The 19,967-nt window shown below is 43.0% G+C and overlaps 1 protein-coding gene across 1 annotated transcript in view; it reads right to left on the bottom strand.

The window, feature by feature from the left end:
* Positions 1–19,967, bottom strand: part of TAFA1 (TAFA chemokine like family member 1) — a 328,733-nt gene that overhangs the window by 189,937 nt on the left and 118,829 nt on the right. The gene's annotated exons all lie outside the window — the stretch shown is intronic.

Genomic DNA, 19,967 nt, shown 5'->3' with positions numbered 1-19,967 from the left:
AGAAAATATCATACATCACAGGTCTAGATACAGTATTTCAGAAAATAATTGATGATGGGCTTAGCTATAGCAGTTCAGAAAACAGAATGTATGATAGGCTTAGATAGTGTACAATGGCTCATCAGACAGGATCCCACAGGATGAGCTAAGATACAGAAGCTCAGAACACAATAGCAATATTACGCATGATAGGCTTAGATACTTTTGCTCTGCAGACAATATTACACATGATAGTCTTAGATACAGCAGCTCTGAAGACAGTATCATACATGATAGGCTTAGATACAGCAGCCCAGTAGACAGTCGCATTAATAAGCCCCGGGCCTGGATCTCTAGGTGAATCCCACCCCTGTGTAATGGTACGCTACATGCTCTGGTATTTGGTCTTGTCTGCTTGAATCTTTTACTTTTTCTATATTAATTACAGAAAAATAAATTGAATCCGAGCTGGAGACTTCGCGGCGAGAGCTCCACAAAGTCGACGAGCCCGCTGAGGTTATCTCTAGCGCAGAAAACCTTTGGCAAATTCAGTTTTCAGCCATAGTTCACGAAATGACCGCCAGTTATGCAAATACGATAATCCAGCGGAGACGCGTCCTGTCTTTATTTTACTGAGAGCTGATACAATATTCCAATGGTGGCATCTCTCCAAGATAACGGGGGCATTATGGGATTAACGTGTTCTAACCTGCGCCGCTCTCATCTCACTCAATTTCACTTCTGACTTAACGTGAAGATTGTTGTATACTACGAGAGAAAAGGAAACTCGACTCTGGGCAGAGGTATTAGGTCGGAATTAACATTTTGCAAAAATGAAAGGACTCCTCCGGAACTATGTCCAGTCCTATCAGCAGACTACCAGGGATCCTTGGCCGTATTCCTGGTCCAGCAACATGAACTTGCCATGTGGCGCTTATAAAATAATTTTGTCTATATGGCAGCAGATCATTTAGACCCCCCCCCCCCAGGTACCAGGGTCCAGGTACTATTGCTACCGGGTGCAAATGCTAACCCCAGTAGTGCTGTACCCCAGACCTGGGGGTATCTGCAATTGCTTGCTGTATTTTGTATTAATGTCATGTTATGCCATATTGTTTTCTGCCGTGCATTCCAGCTAATGAAGTATGGTTGGCAATAATTGGCAGGAACAGGGTTAACCACCTGTTCCTCCCCTCTTGGTAGGAGTAGGCTGGCCCTACTTTCTTGCCAGGAGGGGGAGTTCAAAACAGTTAGTAAAGGAGATAGGATGCGTATGCTGGAACTTCTACTCCTAGAGCTTGCCACTCCAGTCTCCTGTGAGATCATCAGAGTCAAGAACACGGCTTCCAAAAAGCTTCAATATGCTTAGCAGAGTGATCATCAAAACCACAGCTTTACAGACTCTGCTGCAGGTGAGGGACTATGGCTCCGACACCCATCACCTAGCTAGAGTAACGCAGAGCCTGTATCCCAAACAGAACACCTATATCCACAAGTGCCTGCAAGTGTCATCTAATTGGCACAAATCCAAGCCACTATACCTCATCATCTGGTGACCAGAACTGCACATAGTCCCTGCTACTGCAGGATTTGCCACAAGTAAAGAGAAATTATATTTTTACTTCTGGGCTGAATCCTCAAACCACTTTCCACTGCACTGATCCCCAGGGAGCGACAGCTTGAGGGAGTGCACCATGACACAACACCTCATCAGGGCCACTACTACTCCCATCCTCTGCACCGGCTCCTCAGGGGCTTCCTGCAATAGCTTCTTCCCTGCTTCCAAGACAAGCACCTGTGTGATCACAAAAGACTCTTCTAAATATATTTAAAAAATTAAACTTTTACTTAATTGACTACAAGCAGAGGTCTTGAAAGTTGAAGATTTTTTTTCATTACATAGTAAATAAGCCACAGGACCCCTCACCGATCAAACACTAATGACCTATCCTGATCTTCGGTCTTTAGTTAAGGATCCCCTATGACTCCAAAAAAGATGTCCATCTGCACAAGATGACATAATTCAGTCTCTTTCCTGCCATCATTCGAGCATTCCTGTGACCTCATCTCACATTTGGATTTTACACCTAAAATTCTGCTCAAGGGAGTCACATTAAATAAATGATGACAGTAAGGGGACGCTGGGACTGGGGGTTCTTTCATCTTTTATCTACACCCTGAATATCATTTGCATATATGTGCATATTAATGCATTTCCAATGCTAACTGTATCTGGGTAGTAACCAACACTGCACATGGAAGCGATATCGGAGGTTACGTTAGCTCCCCCACCGCTGAAAGACAACACTAACATCCATGGTGAAGGACACTACCCGGAGGCATATCATCAGAAATGTACCTGTTGTCTCAATTAAGTTTTTATATAAAACATCTATTTTACACATTTGTATTTTTTCCCATTTCTTGTGCCATTATCTCTATTAGGATCCATACACATATCCGTAGTGCATTGCGGATCTGCAAATTGCGGATTTTCAATACACTTGGCTGGCTTCCCATAGAAATGCCTATTCTTGCCCGCAATTGCGGACAAGAATAGAACATGTTCTATTTTTTTCAGGAGCCGCAGACCGGAAGATCAGGGGCACGCTCCGAAAATGCTGTCCCTATAGAGAATGAATGGGTCCATACCCGTTCGGCAATTTGGACCCATTATTACGGATGTGTGAATGGAGCCTTATCGTGGACTTTGATCTGAATTTCAAGAAACATTTGATTCCCACAAAGCCGAATTTCCTCCTGCTTCGTGTTAACTAATCAATTTTCCCTGAATGGCGTAATAAAAAAATAAATAAATCATACTTACCTCATCCGTTTGAGCGCGAAAGGCCGTCCGCCGCCATCTTGGTTGAAGATCCCGCTTGAAATCCTGTGTGCGGTGACGTATGACATCACCACGCCGGCCAACGTCTTGAGGTCATCACGGGCCGTGCAAGATTTTGCATTGGATCTTCACTCAAGATCATGTTCATGTATAAACGCGGCATCTGAGGGATACAATGACGGGAGGCAGCGCATCGCCACTCCGTCATTGCACCCACTACTTACAAAGAAAAGCGCTTCGTGACGAAGTAATTCGTCACAAAGTGAATTTTTGGATAAGCAGCCAAATCGATTTTTCAAATACTTCGCTCATCTCTACTGATAATCATGTAAAAATTACATTCTGAATCTGTATTCTGGATATAGACATTCATAGCCCAAAATATAGGTCCATATTTTAAGATTTATTTGACTTCCATCCCATGACTTTTTTCCTGGGAGAATATTGTACACAAAATCCCTTACCATTCATTAAAACCACAGTAACCAGTTTATAAGCTCAGAATATGAATATGTATAAGTACAGAATAGGCAGGTCAGCCTTGAACACCACTATGTTTCTTTTTAATGATACAGAATGTCTTAATACATATTATAGTTTATTATGATAAATAGATACAATTGTAAAGATTTAAAGGGAACCTGTCACCTCAAAAATGCATATAAAACCGCCAGCAATACCTCATAGTAGCCCCCAGTCTGTTAATAATCATATGTTTTATCCGGTAGTCTGATGCTCCATAGATTCAAAAAACAATATTTTAAGAGCCATCAGCGCTATCTTGCCGGTCAGCTTGAAGTCAAGTGGGCAGTGGCTTCCTTGCTTCAAGTCAAGGTAAGCACGCCCCCTAACCGTCCCCTTTTTTGTTAGATTGACAGTCTGCAGTGCGGCCAGGATCGCTTAAGTCCTGCGCATGCGCAGTGCGCTCCTTGCTTAAGCACAATCCTGACTCAGGCTGCCACTGTTAGCCGGGTTTCAGCGGCGCATGCGCGAGGCTTGTGCGATCCTGGACGCACTGCAGGCTGTCAATCTAACAAAAAAGGGGATGGTTAGGCGGCGTTCTTACCTTGACGTGAAGCAAGAAAGCCACTTTATTATTTTATTTTTTTAGGATACGAATATTTAGGCATTCAGTTAAAGGAATCCCAATGTCATTTTTATTGCCTCCAGCAGAGCAGCTTATTCAAAGCAGGAGGCGACAAAGAGCACAGGAGAAACTGTCATATTTTCATAAAAGAAAAATAATACATTTTAGCATATAGCATATATTACTGCTGTTGCAACATTATGCATAAAGCAATCTTTAGTTTCTTCACACACCACTGTTTTCCTTGAGCTCTTCCCTTAGGCCTCTTTCACACGGGCGAGTTTGAGTGAACGCATTGCACCCGCACTAAATCCGGACCCATTCATTTCTATGGGGCTGTGCACATGAGCGGTGATTTTCACCCATCACTTGTGCGTTGCATGAAAATTGCAGCATGCTCTATATTGTGCGTTTTTCACGCAACGCAGGCCCCATAGAAGTGAATGGGGCTGTGTGAAAATCGTGATTGGGGACCCGATCTTTATATTATTTTCCCTTATAACATGGTTATAAGGGAAAATAATAGCATTCTTAATACAGAATGCTAAGTAAATTAGGGATGGAGGGGTTAAAAGAAAAAGAAAAATTAAACTCACTACATCCACTTGTTCACGCTGCCCGGCTTGTCTTCATTCTTCTTCTTTGGCTGCGCGAACAAGTGGATTAAGGTGAGTTAAATTTATAAAAAATTTTAACCCCTCCATTCCTATTTTACTTATAACCAAGTTATAAGGGAAAATAATAAAATCTGCACAACACCTAACCCAAACACAAACTTCTGTGAAGGAGTCTGGGTTAGGGTCTGCATACCAAAGATGGCGATTTTTCTCACGCGCGTGCAAAACGCATTACAACGCTTTGTACTCACGCTTAAAAATCGCACATTTTCCCACAACGCACCCGCATCCTATCAGGCCCTCACACGCGACGCCCGTGTGAAAGAGGCCTTAGTTTTAACCCATACAATATGAGGATCTTTTCAAGATGGCTCCTCTGCCAGACCAAAACTGCCTTCTCTCACTTCACACACACTTGCGGTAGCCAGCTGCTTCCTGGCAGCCAATCAGATTGGATTACTGAAAGACACGCCTCCTCGCTCTGAAGCCTAATGCAGGCATGCAGTGTGGAGGACCGCCCCTCCGCCTTCTGTTTACACCAAAGGAAAGACAGACAAGCCACAGCAACGTCTTTTAGGGGGGCAGTGGAAAGGGACAGGGGACATTAATGAAAGCTGTTATTACAAGGTACGGTAATTACAGATCTTTTGGCAACCATTGACAGACTAACTCAGGTATACATGCCTAGCTCTAATAAACTAGCAAAAAAATATGACAATTACATTTTAAAGAATATGTTAAAAAAATAAATCTACAGCCTGTTGCATAATAGGAGCGGTATACAGAATAAATAAAAATCATAAAAATTACTCGTGTACACCATTTAACCTGGGTATGGTTTCTATATCACAAATAGTAACGTCAACTGTGAATGGATCTTAATTCCCCCAAACAGGATCCTGTTTAACCATACATATTGTATGAGACCTCAAGGAAAACTGCTTGCATAAAAAAAAAACACTGCTGCCCACTTTGCAGGCAAATTGCTTACTCAGAAATGTAAGCCTTTTAAGATAAAAGGTCTATTATTTGAGCACTTGTAATTCTGTAGGGACGCTCGGAGCATTGTACATTATTCAAATAATTGAGAATTATTACCGTCCATCCTTGGATGTTTTATTCATGTCGTCTCTTATGAAAGAGGGTGAATAAAAAAATAAATATATATCTGTGTCATTTTGATCTTTGATGTCACTCTGACAAAGAACCGTGTCTGTCTATTGTGACATAGTCTGACTGAACCTGATCTGATTAACTTCATGTCAGGACATAAAAAAATACTTGTTCTGTCATTAGGAAACTTATCTATTCAAACCATAAAAAAGGTTAAAAAAAAACCTACCGAGCTACATACAGTAGTTACGATTTGATCTTCCCCCTCATTACCTAACACAATACTCGGTGACAATCTTCTGAGGTTACTTCAAAACGTAAGACTGAGCGGCGTCTCACCAAATTCATTACTTTCAAAATGTCAGTTAAATATTCTAAAAAAAAAAAAGGCGAAGAAAACTCAAAAAGATAAACGTTATAAGGAAGATAAATGGAAAACGGGGAAGAAGAATGGGAGGAAGAGGCGGGAGGTGTTCAGGGTCAGATGTAAAGATTCTCTCCCCCTTCGTGCGGACTTGCTCTGTTTTTTAATGGACGAGAAGACGGGTCATCCTTGACATGAAATTAAAAATTAATTCTGCTCTTGATAAGTCTTATTGGATGAAGGCAGGTAGATAAGGAGAGTCCAGGGATGTCCCAGGGAGACACCGAGAGTGACCGAGCTATTCCATGACATCATGTAAGTCTGAATAGTGGCAGATAAGACTCCAGTAACCGATCTAATCTATCAGCTATCTCTCTATCTACCAACCAAAAAAGCAGCAGCACAGTCACTGGATAATTCGGGTGCAATCCCTCTGGGGCCGTAGGCTTGGGGTCCACTACAAGATCACTATCAGTATCTATCTATCTCCTATCTATCTATCTATCCATCCATCTATCTCCCATTGGCAAAATAATAGTGAAGGGTGTTACTCTCAGACCTGAAACATGATTACTTTTCAGATTATTTTTTTTCCGTGTCCCCGGGTGCAGTCTGATGACAGAAAGCTTCTTCATCAAACTCAGTCAAATCAGTAGAAGAGAGATATACAGAAATAATATCTATTTACAAACTACACACATCTATTATCCATAAAATACTATACTCCTCTGCAATGGTGCATACAGTAACTGGCAGAATTACCTTACTGCGCTGTAAGCTGTATATACAATGTACTGAGAAGTAGTTATGGGGGATGCAGAGGGAGCAGTCACATACCGGCTTTGGTGGAGGGTATAAATGTCCCTCTGGGGTGGGACTGTTACAGATTTTGCATTTTGGCCCAGGATCAGTGTAGATTGGTTTATGATGCATCTGAGAAATAGCAGAAGCATCTTCAAGGAATGAAACTCAATATGTTATACAGTGCTGCCCATAATTATTCATACCCCAGGCAAATTTTGACTTAAAGTTACCTTTATTCAACCAGCAAGTAATTTTTTGACGGGAAAGGACATAGTGGTCTCCCAAAAGATAATAAGACGATGTACAAGAGGCATTATTGTTGAAAAAAAAACATTTCTCAGCTTTTATTTACATTTGAGCAAAAAGTGTCCAGTCCAAAATTATTCCTACCCTTCACAATAATCAATAGAAAAGCCTTTATTGGCTATTACAGCAATCAAACACTTCCTATAATTGCAGACCAGCTTTTTTGCAGGTCTCCACAGGTATTTTTGCCCATTCATCTTTAGCAATGAGCTCCACATCTTTCAGGTTGGAGGGTCTTCTTGCCATCACCCTGATCTTTAGCTCCCTCCACGGATTCTCAATTGGATTCCAGTCTGGACTCTGGCTGGGCCTCTCCAAAATGTTAATGTTGTTGTCTGCTAACCATTTCTTCACCACTTTTGCTGTGTGTTTTGGGTCATTGTCCTGCTGAAATGTCCACTGGTGCCCAAGGCCACGTTTCTCTGCAGACGGCCTGATGTTGTCGTTGAGAATCCTCTTGTATTGCTCTTTTTTCATGGTGCCGTTTACTGTGATTAGGTTCCCTGGTCCATTGGCTGAAAAACACCCCCAAAGCATTAGGTTCCCACCACCATGTTTGACAGTGGGGATGGTGTTCTTTGGGTTGAAGGCTTCTCCTTTTTTACGCCAAATGAAGGAAACATCATTGTGACCAAACAATTAAATTTTTGCTTCATCTGACCATAACACAGAAGACCAGAAGTCTTCTTCTTTGTTCAGATGAGCTTTTGCAAAGGCCAAGCGAGCTCTTGTGTGTCTTATTACTTGCTGGTTGAAGAAAAGTAACTTCAAGTCAAAATTTGCCAGGGGTATGAATAATTATGGGCAGCACTCTATATGGTACTAAAGATACAACTCACACCTTACATTGCTCCACTTGGCAGATAATGCCTTACTCTTCATGCAGTGTTACTGCTGGAGCTAAGTAGCAACATCTGATGGTTAGGGGACCTTTCATGTGAGAAGGTGTTGTCCAAATTGAAGAACCGCTTTAAGTAGAGTAAAAAAAAAATACTTAAACTAATACTTAACAGCTATGTGCATCTATAATCTTCCGAAATTAAGATGAGAATCCTCTCTAGTGAACACCTTGTTCTTTCCACTTTCATTAGCTGTACTTGGAAATGTCCATGATTAAAGGTGACAGCAATACAAACCCATTGATTTTGATGGGAGCCTTATCAGCTGTTATAGGGAATATGGAAATCTCTAATGTACGGTGCCAGAAGATGAGGAACACAGTAAACTGTCTAGGGACCCACAGTCCTTTAATTATACTGATCAGTGAGGTTTTATGCTGATGGACCCCCCATAATACGCTCTCAGGACATGTCTCTGGGACCAATTCCAGTCCTAGAGCATTGTCTATAGTCCGCTACAGCCACGCCGTCATTGCCCAATCCACCTTAACACAGGCTCTCTATTTGAAGCATCTGAGTGATTGCTCAATGGCTAACAGGGTTGTCTCATCTGAGACAATGAGGGCATATCGCTAGTGTACGCCCCCGCAGCTATCTCCTAAACAGAGCCCCAGAAGTGGTGAAGGGCGCACTGCACATGCGCAGCCTCCCTCCATTCATTTCTATGTGGCAACCGAAAACAGCTGAATGCTGGCTCGACTATTTCCGTCTGGCCCGTAGAAATGAATGGGAGCGGTGGCCGGTCATGAGTGGTGCGCTCCCATTTACTTCTATGGGGAGAGCGCTTGGTGGTGGCCGGAGCAGAGTCCTCCAGCCACCACTTTGGCCCGCTCCATTCTCGACATACCTGTCAGACAATGGGGGCATACCATAGTGATATGCCCCCACTGTCTCAGATGAGACCACCCCTTGAAGGTTACTGCCTAGCAATGCAGCTTGTGGTTGGAAATTCCATCCGGGACGAATTCATGCTGTAAATACCACTGCACTTACAGAAGTTCAGAATTTCTACTGGAACCAATAATATACGGCCCAGTACAATGTAAAAGGTAGTGGAGTTTAAATAACAGATCATGGTGTAGAGGAGGCTTGCAGAAAAGGGGTTACTAGAGAAAAAAAGGGGTATCCTGGGGGTTGGGGGCAGATAAAGAAAGGAAAAAGATGGATGATGAGGCTAGTTATAGTGGAGAGGGGGCAATGGTAGTCAAGGTTTTTGGAAAGAGGGGGATCTGAGGGAGAAGGCTAAAAGCGATCTGGATAAATAAAGTGATTAGGGGAGGGTTGGGTAAAGGGTGTAGTGGGGCTAGGGTGAATAGATTAAAGCAAGTGATGTTTGAGATGGGGGAAGTACAAAAATTAAAGCAAAAAAGGAGTTGAATGAATGGGGGGGGGGTGTATGAGTGGGTTAAAGGGGTTCCCAGGGAATTAAGAAAATTAAAATATTTAACTATTACTTTATGATAAATTTATTCCCAAATACCCTCATTAGTAATAATGTCTCGTTTTATCTGGGGAGCAATCACTAGAAGAAATAAAATGGCCACCATCCTAGTAGTACACACAAAACCTGTCCTAATCACACAGGAGGACAAGTTACTTCACCACAATGAGCCATAGTGCTGCCTCCTCCTCCTCTCTGCTCTGCTTGTCAGGTATTATGATCCTGAATACAGGTGAATCTCTGTGGGATTGGAGATGATGAGGAGACATGAGAGGATTGTGGGGTGTAGCTGATGAGCAGCAGCACTTGTTTACAGTCTCCATTACCACAGCAACACATTACCACCACAGTCTGTCCTGTCCGTCCTCTCTGTACTAAATTTCTCAGAGATTCGTCTAAAGTTCTTATCTGCTGTATTCAGGATCATAATACCTGACCAGTAGGGCATAGAGGAGGATGAGGCAGCTCTTTACCTCGTGTTGTGAAGTAACTTATCCTGCTGTGTGATTAGGACAGGTTCTGTGTGCACTAATAGGATGGCGGCCATTTTGTTTCCCCTGATGATTGCTTCGCAGACAAAATAAGCCATTATAAATAATAAAAAGTATTTGGGAATATAAATATTATAAAGTAATATTTAAGTATTTTCATTTTCTTAATTCCCGGAGAACCCCTTTAAGGGACAAAAGGGGTGGATTGAGAGAAAAGTGGGTGCAGAAAGATAGGTCTTTGGGGAAATGTAAGGTGAGCACAAGGCAAAATAGGGTATTCATGGGGTAGGGATCAATGGGGTGCAGAGGGACAGGAGACAACGATTGTCTTCTTAACATCCTTCTTCTTTTTAGCCTCCACTCTTCCCTACCTCCATTCTCATCCAACCCCTCTTTCCTTTGAACCCTCTGCTCCACCATCCCCATTTACCCAGTTCATCTCCCATTTGCCCCCAATCCCCACAACCCATTGCCCAAACCCTGCTTTCCACTCTCCGCACTTTGTCAAATCCACCCCCACCCCTTTTCCCTTGAAGTCGCCCCTTTCCCCCCTGCTACCCCCTTATAGTTCCCTAATATCATAATGAAATCTTCTGGTAATTATATATGCTAGGAAAATACATACTACAGCCAGTAATATATCTGCAGTCTGATTTATGCCCCACACAAAATTTTAGATCTCCTCCTGTCATCTGCTGAGCTGAATTGTGAGTTTTGGACAGAGGCCATTAGCAAGTCAAGTGCCAGATGGTTTGACGTTGTCAAATGAAAATTCATCTCCCACTTTGCGGTCCTGCGGTGCTCAAACTTTTACAAGATGTTTTTCCTGCACGGTGTCAATATTATTTCAGAATTCGCAAAATCACAACCAGAACATGAATACCAAATAAAAGCAAAAAAGAGTGTTCAGTGGAGCATCGAAATGCAGCAGTGGCATGTTCAGCCCGGGGGGAGGGAGGCAGCCCTGAAGACATGTCTATTAAGACATCTCTAAAGTGTTGTTTTTGTCAATCACCTGCTGGGATCTCTCCTTGGAGAGCCATTGACCCGCTTGGCTTAGGACGGCGTGTTTATATCGAGAGATGTCAAGTGTTTGAATGGGTTTCTTATGAGACTAGAAAACAGACAATATAGAGTAATATATTCTAAGTGCTAGATTAGGTATGTAGATAGATAGATAGATAGATAGATAGATATTAGATAGATAGATAGATAGATAGATACAAGATATGCACCACCCCAGACCTGGGGGTATCTGCAGTTGTTTAATATTTAATATGTAATGTAATGCTATGCCATTTTTTCCAGGAGAGTTGGTAATGGTTGGCAGGAACAGGGCTAACGACCGTGTTCCTCCTATCTTTAGTAAGAGTGGGCTGATCCTGTTTCCTGCCAGGAGGGGAAGCTCCAGTCTAGTGAGACAGAGAAAGCAGAGGAGAGTATCGGTTCCTACAGTGAGGGAGTGAGGAAGCACACGCCAGTGCTCCCACTCCCAGGAATCTTGTCTTATTCCCCTGTGTGGGAAACTTGGGTAACAGCTATTCCTGTGAGAAGAACTTAATTCTGCTTCAAGAAAACACTTGAGGAACAAGGCAGCAGAGAGATCAGCGAGATATAGCTTTACAAACACTGCTGCAAAGTGAGGGACAACAGCTCAGACACCACCACATACCTAAACCATTGCTACACCAGACTAAGGGTCTATTCACACATCTGCATGAATGGGCCCGCCTCCCTTCCGCAATTTTGCAGACCGGGTGTGTACCCAATCATTTTAATTGGGCCGCAAAAGATGCGGACAGCACACAGCATGCTGTCCACATCCACACTTCCATTTTGCGGGCCCGCAAAAAAGATAAAGCATGTCCTATTCTTGTCCGCAGCCACTGACGAGGATAAGCATTTCTATCATAGTGTCCGTGTTTTGCGTATCCGCAATATGCAAACCATGAAACACATGCGGACGTGTAAATGGACCATAAGGGCTCATGCAGATGACTGTATGTTTGGTCTGCATCCGATCCACATTTTTTGCAGATCAGATGTGGACCTATTCATATCAATGGGGCTGCAAAAGATTCAGACAGCACACTTTGTGCTGTCTGCATCCGCACGTCCATTCCAGGGCCACGCAAGAACGATAGAACAAGTCTTTTTCTTGTCCATTTTGCCGACAAGGATAGGACATTTCAATTGAAGTGAAAATAAAATGGCAGCATGCAAAGGGTCGGTATCTGGGTTTTGCGGATCTGCGATTTGCAGACTGTAAAATGCATTTAGTTGTGCGCATAAGGCTTAACATTAAGCCTAAACTACAATGGACACCTATATCCATAGGTGCTGGCTAGTGCCAGCCTACTGCCATCCAACCAGCTACTGTACCTCCTAATCTGGTGCCAGAGAAGCTCCACTTTCTACTTAATACTCCTGGATGTGTCACAAGTAGGAATGAGAGAATCGACTTTGGATGAAACATCCAAAGACGATTCGCATAAAACTTTTTTCCAATACTGTACAGAACAGGAGCTCCTCACAGCATTATAATGTATTGGCTCCGATGAGCCGAAGTTATTATTTTGCGAAGTCTCGCAAGACTTCGCATTATAACTTTATAAATTAATTTCTACTGTAAAAAAACATTTCCCGAACTCGGGTTCGGTTCCAAGGTACTAATAGTCATTCCTAGTCACAAGTTATATTTTGCACTAAGAAAAGAGAGACTTTTATACATTTACTTCTAGCCTGATCCACAGGGAGCAACGGCCTGAGGGAGAACACCATGATACAACGCGTCATCAGGACCACTACCACTCCCATCCTCTGCATCTTCTCCTCAGGCGCTATCCTACAGATATAGATACAACAGCAATGCCTCCCACAAACCTAGCTGAAGACAACCCCCTTTGAAGCTGACCTGGAGCTTATCACCTGCTGCTGTGGACTATTATTAATGATATGACCTGTGTGTTCAATGAACATGTTCTGTATGGACTGAGGTTAGGCCTTCAGAATCATTGAGGTCCACCAGTCCGGCAGTGGCCATAGTAACCATTATTAATTAGGAAGACAATATTTCAGTCTGATTGATAAGCCTGTGTCATTTGTAATAGTCACTGTCCTTCATATTGAGGTTAGCGAGCAAAATGCTTCCATCCCCTGAGACAGGCGGCACTGAAGATGACTTTATGACATGTGTTTTGTCATGTAAACCGATTGTAAACCTGCCGACTGTCACGTATGTTTATCCAATCTGGGTAAATATCGAACCCCACCTCTCCATCCCGGCTTTCTGAAATTATTCTTTGCCGCACCCTGAGCAATCTGTCTTTTGATTTCTGACGGTCAATACATCATTCCAACACAAATCACAATAAAAGTTAAACCTCACGGCAGCCCCTTGTTCCTGACTTCCCCCCCATCACGCCGGCTTTGGCTTACACACAAAGGGATTTCTCCGAGGGGCAAACATTTTTCTATGTCACGTCCTGTTGATGAAGGAGAGTCGGTTGTGGAGCTTTGTTCTAGGCACAAAAAGGTGACATGATGTGTTTTGTAATGAACAGAGGCAGCATATGTCTCACCATATAACTGGGTTATTGAATTCTGGGAAACCATCAATATTACAAAAATAGACAAAAATAATGAAAAGGCACAACTGTTGTTCGTATTGTGATGTTCTTTTATCAGGCGCCCCCAATAATTTACAGACACGGGGTTTAGAATAGTGATGAGCGGCATAGGCAATATTCGTTTTAGCAATATTTCGCGAATTGTTCGCATAATATTCACAATAAATTTGCGAATTCTAGAATTTGTGATCTCGTCATTATTTTCACGATTGCGCAAATCGGCACTAATGATGCGCATATTTTTTGCGCAATACATGCAACTTCACATTTTATCAGGTCTGAGTAGATATTACTGATTGGTGCACTAAGTATTGTTGTGACATCACAGCGCTATGTCTGTAGCCTGTATGTATGGACAGCAGAGAAACACTAATTCCTATCACACTACCTAACACCCTGCACTGGAACCTATCAGCTACACTATATCACTGTTTAACCTACACTGACTATCTCCCACTAACTATCTGTATTATATATATGAGCTAACTAACTAACTAACTAACTAATGTAATTGGATAAGGAATAGGATCCAGATGAAAGCACAGAGCACAGCAATGACACTGCTCTCTTTCTCTCAGAACTGCAAAAAAACTGCAGAAAATGGCTGCTGGGGAGTTTCCTATTGGTTGCTAGGGATGTTGCTAAGCTCTGACAAAGATATTGCAGCCTTCTCATTAGCCCACAAGCAGGAAGGGAGGTTACTGATGAAAAAAAATGTAGAATATTCGTGATTCTGAATATATAGCACTATATTCTGAATCTTCGCGAATTATCGAAGTGCTGATATTCACAATAAAAATTCACGATTAGAATATTCGCGATCAACACTAGTGTAGAATTTTTAATCCATGATAAATTCATTTTATTATTCCATTTCACTAGTTTGTGTCCCTCCAAACTTCGATACCCCTTTAGCACCCCCTCCCCTGCTGATCTTCCTGGTTCATAAATATAAAAAACTATGGTGAAATGCGATAAAGCCATAGGGAGCACAGACAATGGGAAACTGAAAGCCTTATCCACATGTGGCATTAGTGATATGTTATAGATCTCTACATAAAAACAGAGCCATGTGTTTCCCAAATTAAAGGGGTTTTCTCAAAACGCAGTTTTATACTTACCTGCTCCCGGCGCGCCGTCTACTTCCTGGTTTCGGCAGGGGGCGGGCTCCATCTTCATTGATGTCTTCTCCCGGCCGGACCAAGCGCTGTACTGAACGCACACGCCGAGTCCGCGCATGCGCCCTGGTGACTTCTTCCTGGACAGTATAGTATACGTTCAGTACAGCGCGCAGCCGGGAGAAGAAAAGAAGTCATCTGCGCACGCGCAGCCACTGCGATTCCTGAGAGGAGTGGTGGCCGTAACCAGGGGAGACGGAAGACAACAGTCAGGTAAGTATAGGTTTATTTTTTTCTAAGGGGTGGGGATTTGTTAATGAAATATATTTAGAAAAATGATCACTGTTAAATCATTAACAGATTTAACAGTGATCATTAAGATAATAATACCCCTTTAAGTAAAAACATTAAAAAAAGGCCCGAAACACTAGAGAGTGCTGTCAAGTCAAAAATGTTCTGCTACGTGACAACCTCGTCTATAGCATACTTAAAAACTCATCTGGAATGTCTGGGAGGCTCCTTGAAAAAAAGAGACCTCCCATATGAGTTGACAAATCTCCTAAAATTCCTTTGCATTGCAACTCTGATATGGAGTTCTGTTTTGGACCCTAGCCTTGGCCTTGTTCCTGGTTATTATTCCTGCCTTGTCCTTTGGATACTTTGCTGGTGCCTATTGTCCTCCTTCTGGCTCTGACCCTTGTTTTCATTCCTGACTATGCATTTATCTTATCTTCTGGCCTTTCTTGTCCGGATCATTCTCCTGGTGATGACCTTTGCCTCTGTTCCTGACTGCACTACTGCTGCATCAGAGCTACTGCCAACAAATAATGGCTACGCTACGACCTGGGAATCCAACTGAGAAAGTCAATACCTCCAAAAAGGGCATCTGTGAGCAGATCTGTACCTCCGCACTTTGATTTACAGGGCCATAAATGATGACATTTTCAGGGCCAGTCAGTTTAAATGCCATCATGCTTACCTGGCCTTGTCAAGTGAAAAGGGTGTGGCAGTTTCAGAGAGAGCATCTAGGTGTAATGACAACGCCCCCATTGCTCCTAGATGTTCATTTGCATATATTAAAACATAATTTTTCTCAGCAATGCGGGCACATATGAACATGGGACCAACACAGATGTCTTCAGCTGCCAAGTGCACATGTAACAGGTCAGCCAGTGTCATAGGGACAAAATCTGCTGACAGATGCCCTTTAAGAATGAAAAATGGGGAGAGTTCTTAATAGTTCACATCTTAGCCTAGCCAGAATCAAACGCATTGTTAATCTCCTGTGAGAAAAATAATATGGTGGTCAGTAGATTGCTAATGGTTAGGCTTTTGACAGGTAATATTAAATGGCGGCCATGGCAAGGAACAGGCTGAATCCACCAGAGAGGGACCTGCTTATACTAAGAGAAATGCCATTCTGGTTCCTGGATGAAGGATCCTACCTCTATGATGTCCATATTTAAACAATGAAAATCAGACCTCATATAGCACAATCTCTTTTTTAGCAAAGCTAGAACCAGCCCTGTACCTCACACAGGTCCATAGATCTCCCCACTAATTGCTCCAATTGCTCTGCTAGATTTATTCCAAGCTGGACGCTAAAGAGGTATGTTCTCTGTCAAGGGGCATGCCCTTTATGTTGCATCTCATGAGTATGTCTCTTTATCTAGGGGATGTATCCTTTTTGCTGCAGCTTCCTCCCTGTAACTGTCACACCTTATAACAATAGATATGGTTGGTGGCAGTTGAAGGATTGAACTGAACATGTACGACCACCTCAGGTGGACAGTGAAGTAAGCAAAAGAAAAAAAACAGCAGGTGGCGCTATACAGATATAATTTATTGAATAACTCAGTTGCCATACTAAATTTTTAATTATATGTAATTACAAAAGTATTTAAATCCAGGTGCTGGTTCGAAAAATGTAGAAAATTATTCATTGGACAGCCCCTTTAAAATACTCAACACCAAGAGAACCCCTCAGAGACGAGAGGAGTTACAAAATCTATGTCTGATTAAGAAACAAAGTAAAGTGCTTGGGTATAAAGGGCAAGTGATGTTTCTGTTCGCTGTCCCCTTATAGAGCATCATAAAATATCTCAAGTGAATTAACTGACTGCAAGAAGCTTGGATCCATAAAACTAAAGTATACATTGATTATTTGCCTCCAGTTGTCGGCTTGTTCAGCATCCACTTCCTTTCATGCAAAGACAAAAAAAACGGTGCCCCTCGCCTCCCTACTGTAATAAAATCCTTGTGTAGACGGCTCGAAATCCAAACAAAATACACTGGAATTAAAGTCATCAAGCTCAAATCTCTTTAATTGAAAAATCTTGCTGTAAAAATTGGAAGAAGAAATGAAGTAAATCTGCTGTTGAGCGCCGTAATCCGTTATTATTAATGATGAGAGTATTCACTTCCATGAGGAAATCTATGGTATAGAAAATATTCTGAAATGTTGAGGTAGACATCTCAATAATATCAATCACTGCCTGGGAAAGACGTCAAAAACAAAATAATAAACTTTATTAACTATACCTATTAAAAATGTGGTGCACCGCCCAACACCAGGCACCAAAAAGCCGGGTAGACTTGCACAGGGCGCCCCAAGTAAGCAAGGGTAAGCTGTGTCTCCTCAGTGATTATACCCTAGGCTTAACATAATTTGGGTGAGCGAACAGGTATAGCAGGACTAAGCCAAATATATATGTGGTCCTGTATAACTAGTGTTAAAGGCTAGTGCGAGACCTAAATGGAGTGAGGTAACACCTTGCAGGGTGTGTAAGTTCTATACAGAATGTAGTGCTGTGCTATGGCTTCTAAACCTTTTACAGGTAAATACTGATGATTTATCCTTAGATAGGTCATCAGCATCTGATCGGAGGGGGGGGGGGGTCTGACGCCTTGGACCCCTGTTCATCAGCTGTTTTGGAAGGCAGTGGCGTAGTGAGGGGAGCATCCTGGGTGTGTGCCCCGAGCGCATAGGCTTGGGGGGGGGGGGGGACCCACTGGGTGGTTCATTTACATTGTGAAGCAGGGAACCATCTGCTCCCTGCTTCACCAATCCTTTTGATCTCCGGCGCTCGCCAGCAGGCCACATATCATGCTGCTGGGTGTGTGGGAGGAGAGGTGAAAGCCCAGGAATCAGCCTTCTGCACATCCAGCAGAGTAATTTGAGTGTGTGAGCGTGTCCGCTGCTGCCGGGGAACGCAATATGTGCCGATCATCAGGGAAACAGGTATTTGTGTGTTTTTTTTATGGAGTTGAAGAGGGCATTAGGGGCAAAGAGGGGCACAAGGAGGACATAACTACAGTGAGGGGGCACAAAGTTGGACATTACTACTGTGAAGGGGAACAAAAGTTGGCATAACTACTGTAAAAAGGCACAAAAGTGAGCATAACTACTATGAAGGGGCAAAAAGGTGGGCATAACTACTGTGAAGGGGCACAAAGGAAGGCATAACCACAGTGAAGGGGCATAAAGTAGGCATAACTACTGTGAATTGGCACAAAATAGGCATAACTACTGCAATGGGGCACAAAGGTGGGCATAACTACTGAGAAGGGGCACAAAGTGGGCATAACTACTATGAAGGGGCCACAAGGTAGGCATAAATACTGTGAAGTGGTGCAAAGGTGAGCATAACTACTGTGAAGGAGCACAAAAATGGGAATAACTACTGTGAAGGGGCCACAAGGTGGGCATAAATACTGTGAAGAGGCTACAAGAAGGGCATCACTACTGTGAGGGGGCACAATATGGGCATTAGTACTGTGTGGGGCACAATGTGGGTATCACTACTGTGAGGGGGCACAATATGGGTATTAACACTGTGTGGTAGCACTAAGGGGAAATGCCCTAGATTACCCTGTTATACATTGGGATGGCTCGGTCTTACAGGGTGAGCACAGCACCCCCTGCTGAGTATTTCACTGGTACAGTTACCATGCCTTCCCTATGTGATTATTATTTTTGCTTTATCACCACAGGGACCTTGTTCCGGATCCAGACATCACTCCGACGCCAGCCACACCCTGGGTGCAGTAGGACCAGTTGGTTCTTTCATTTATTGCATGGTGTATCAGTACCGCCGTGTACCCTATGATAGATTGCATTAGGTAAGTGGGACTGGGTGAACGTATTTATGCATCAGGCAGAGTTAGAACAGTGGCTTAGTTTAAAAAACAATATGCAGAACTCTTCCTTCTTTATATAAATTTGAGTGGCAATGAAGTGAGAGGGGGGGGGGGGGGGGGGGGCTGGGTGGCGCAATGCTGAACCTTTTCCCCGGGTGCTGGAAAGTCTACTCAATGATTATATTATGACATTAAATACCCTAATATAATAATGAATGTGGGTCCAGATCAGAGCTCCATCGTAGAGCAAGTCAAATCCTGAACCTTTTCTTCTTCTACGTCCACTTTAAGAGATACAATCTTCCCCGATCAATGCAAACATGAGCGCATTGTCTGCGGATTCAGGTTCTCTTCCATCCATTCTTATCTATGCAGATACTGATGATGTTATCTGCCTGTGTTCGTAGGGTGTAATCTCATTGTCAGCTCACTAATCTACTGTTAGCGGCATCTCCTTCCAATGCGTAGATCACCTCCTGACCACAAGATATTTTCGTCTCATTCAAGAACGCTGGGAATGATCTGCCTAATAATGTCCGCCACATTCCCCTCGTCTTCTTGCAGTGTCGCAGGAGAACTTCATCGTCCTCAATTACGTGCTCTCGATGTGTGACCACAGATTAATGAGTCATCTGTTTAATCAACAGCTTCCAAACTTAACGAGGACACAAACAATGACACCTTACACCCCCTTCCCACTGAGAGCTTACCTTCAATGGTTGGGGGGGGGGGGGGGGGGGAATCAGCTCGAAATGTTTTATGCAAAAAATTTTGAAGCTGGACATGACATTTAGATACGAGACAGCGTGTACAGTATTTAAAGGGGAAATCCAGCCAAAATTTAAGTTGTAACGTACCATAGAGACGTGTCAGAGAATAATATCTTGGGGTCTACAAGATTGGATCTGCACAAAAGGATCTTCCAAACCCATATGGCCCCACTGTTAAATCAGATATTTCCAGTGTGTGAGGCTATCGGCTCTTGCCCAACAGATGGTGTTGAGGGACAGAAGGATCAAGCCAAGCCGAACGTATATGGGGGAGTCAGGAGGGATTCTGAAGAAACAGCTGGCGGCAAAGAGCTATTGATTGTGTATATCCAGCTTTAAGGTGGTCATATAAATTTGACTAAGG

This window comes from Bufo gargarizans, chromosome 7 (genome assembly GCF_014858855.1).
Source record: "Bufo gargarizans isolate SCDJY-AF-19 chromosome 7, ASM1485885v1, whole genome shotgun sequence".
Lineage (NCBI taxonomy): Eukaryota > Metazoa > Chordata > Amphibia > Anura > Bufonidae > Bufo > Bufo gargarizans.
The sequence above is the reverse complement of the archived record's forward strand: the minus strand, read 5'-3'. Positions and strand labels throughout refer to the sequence as shown.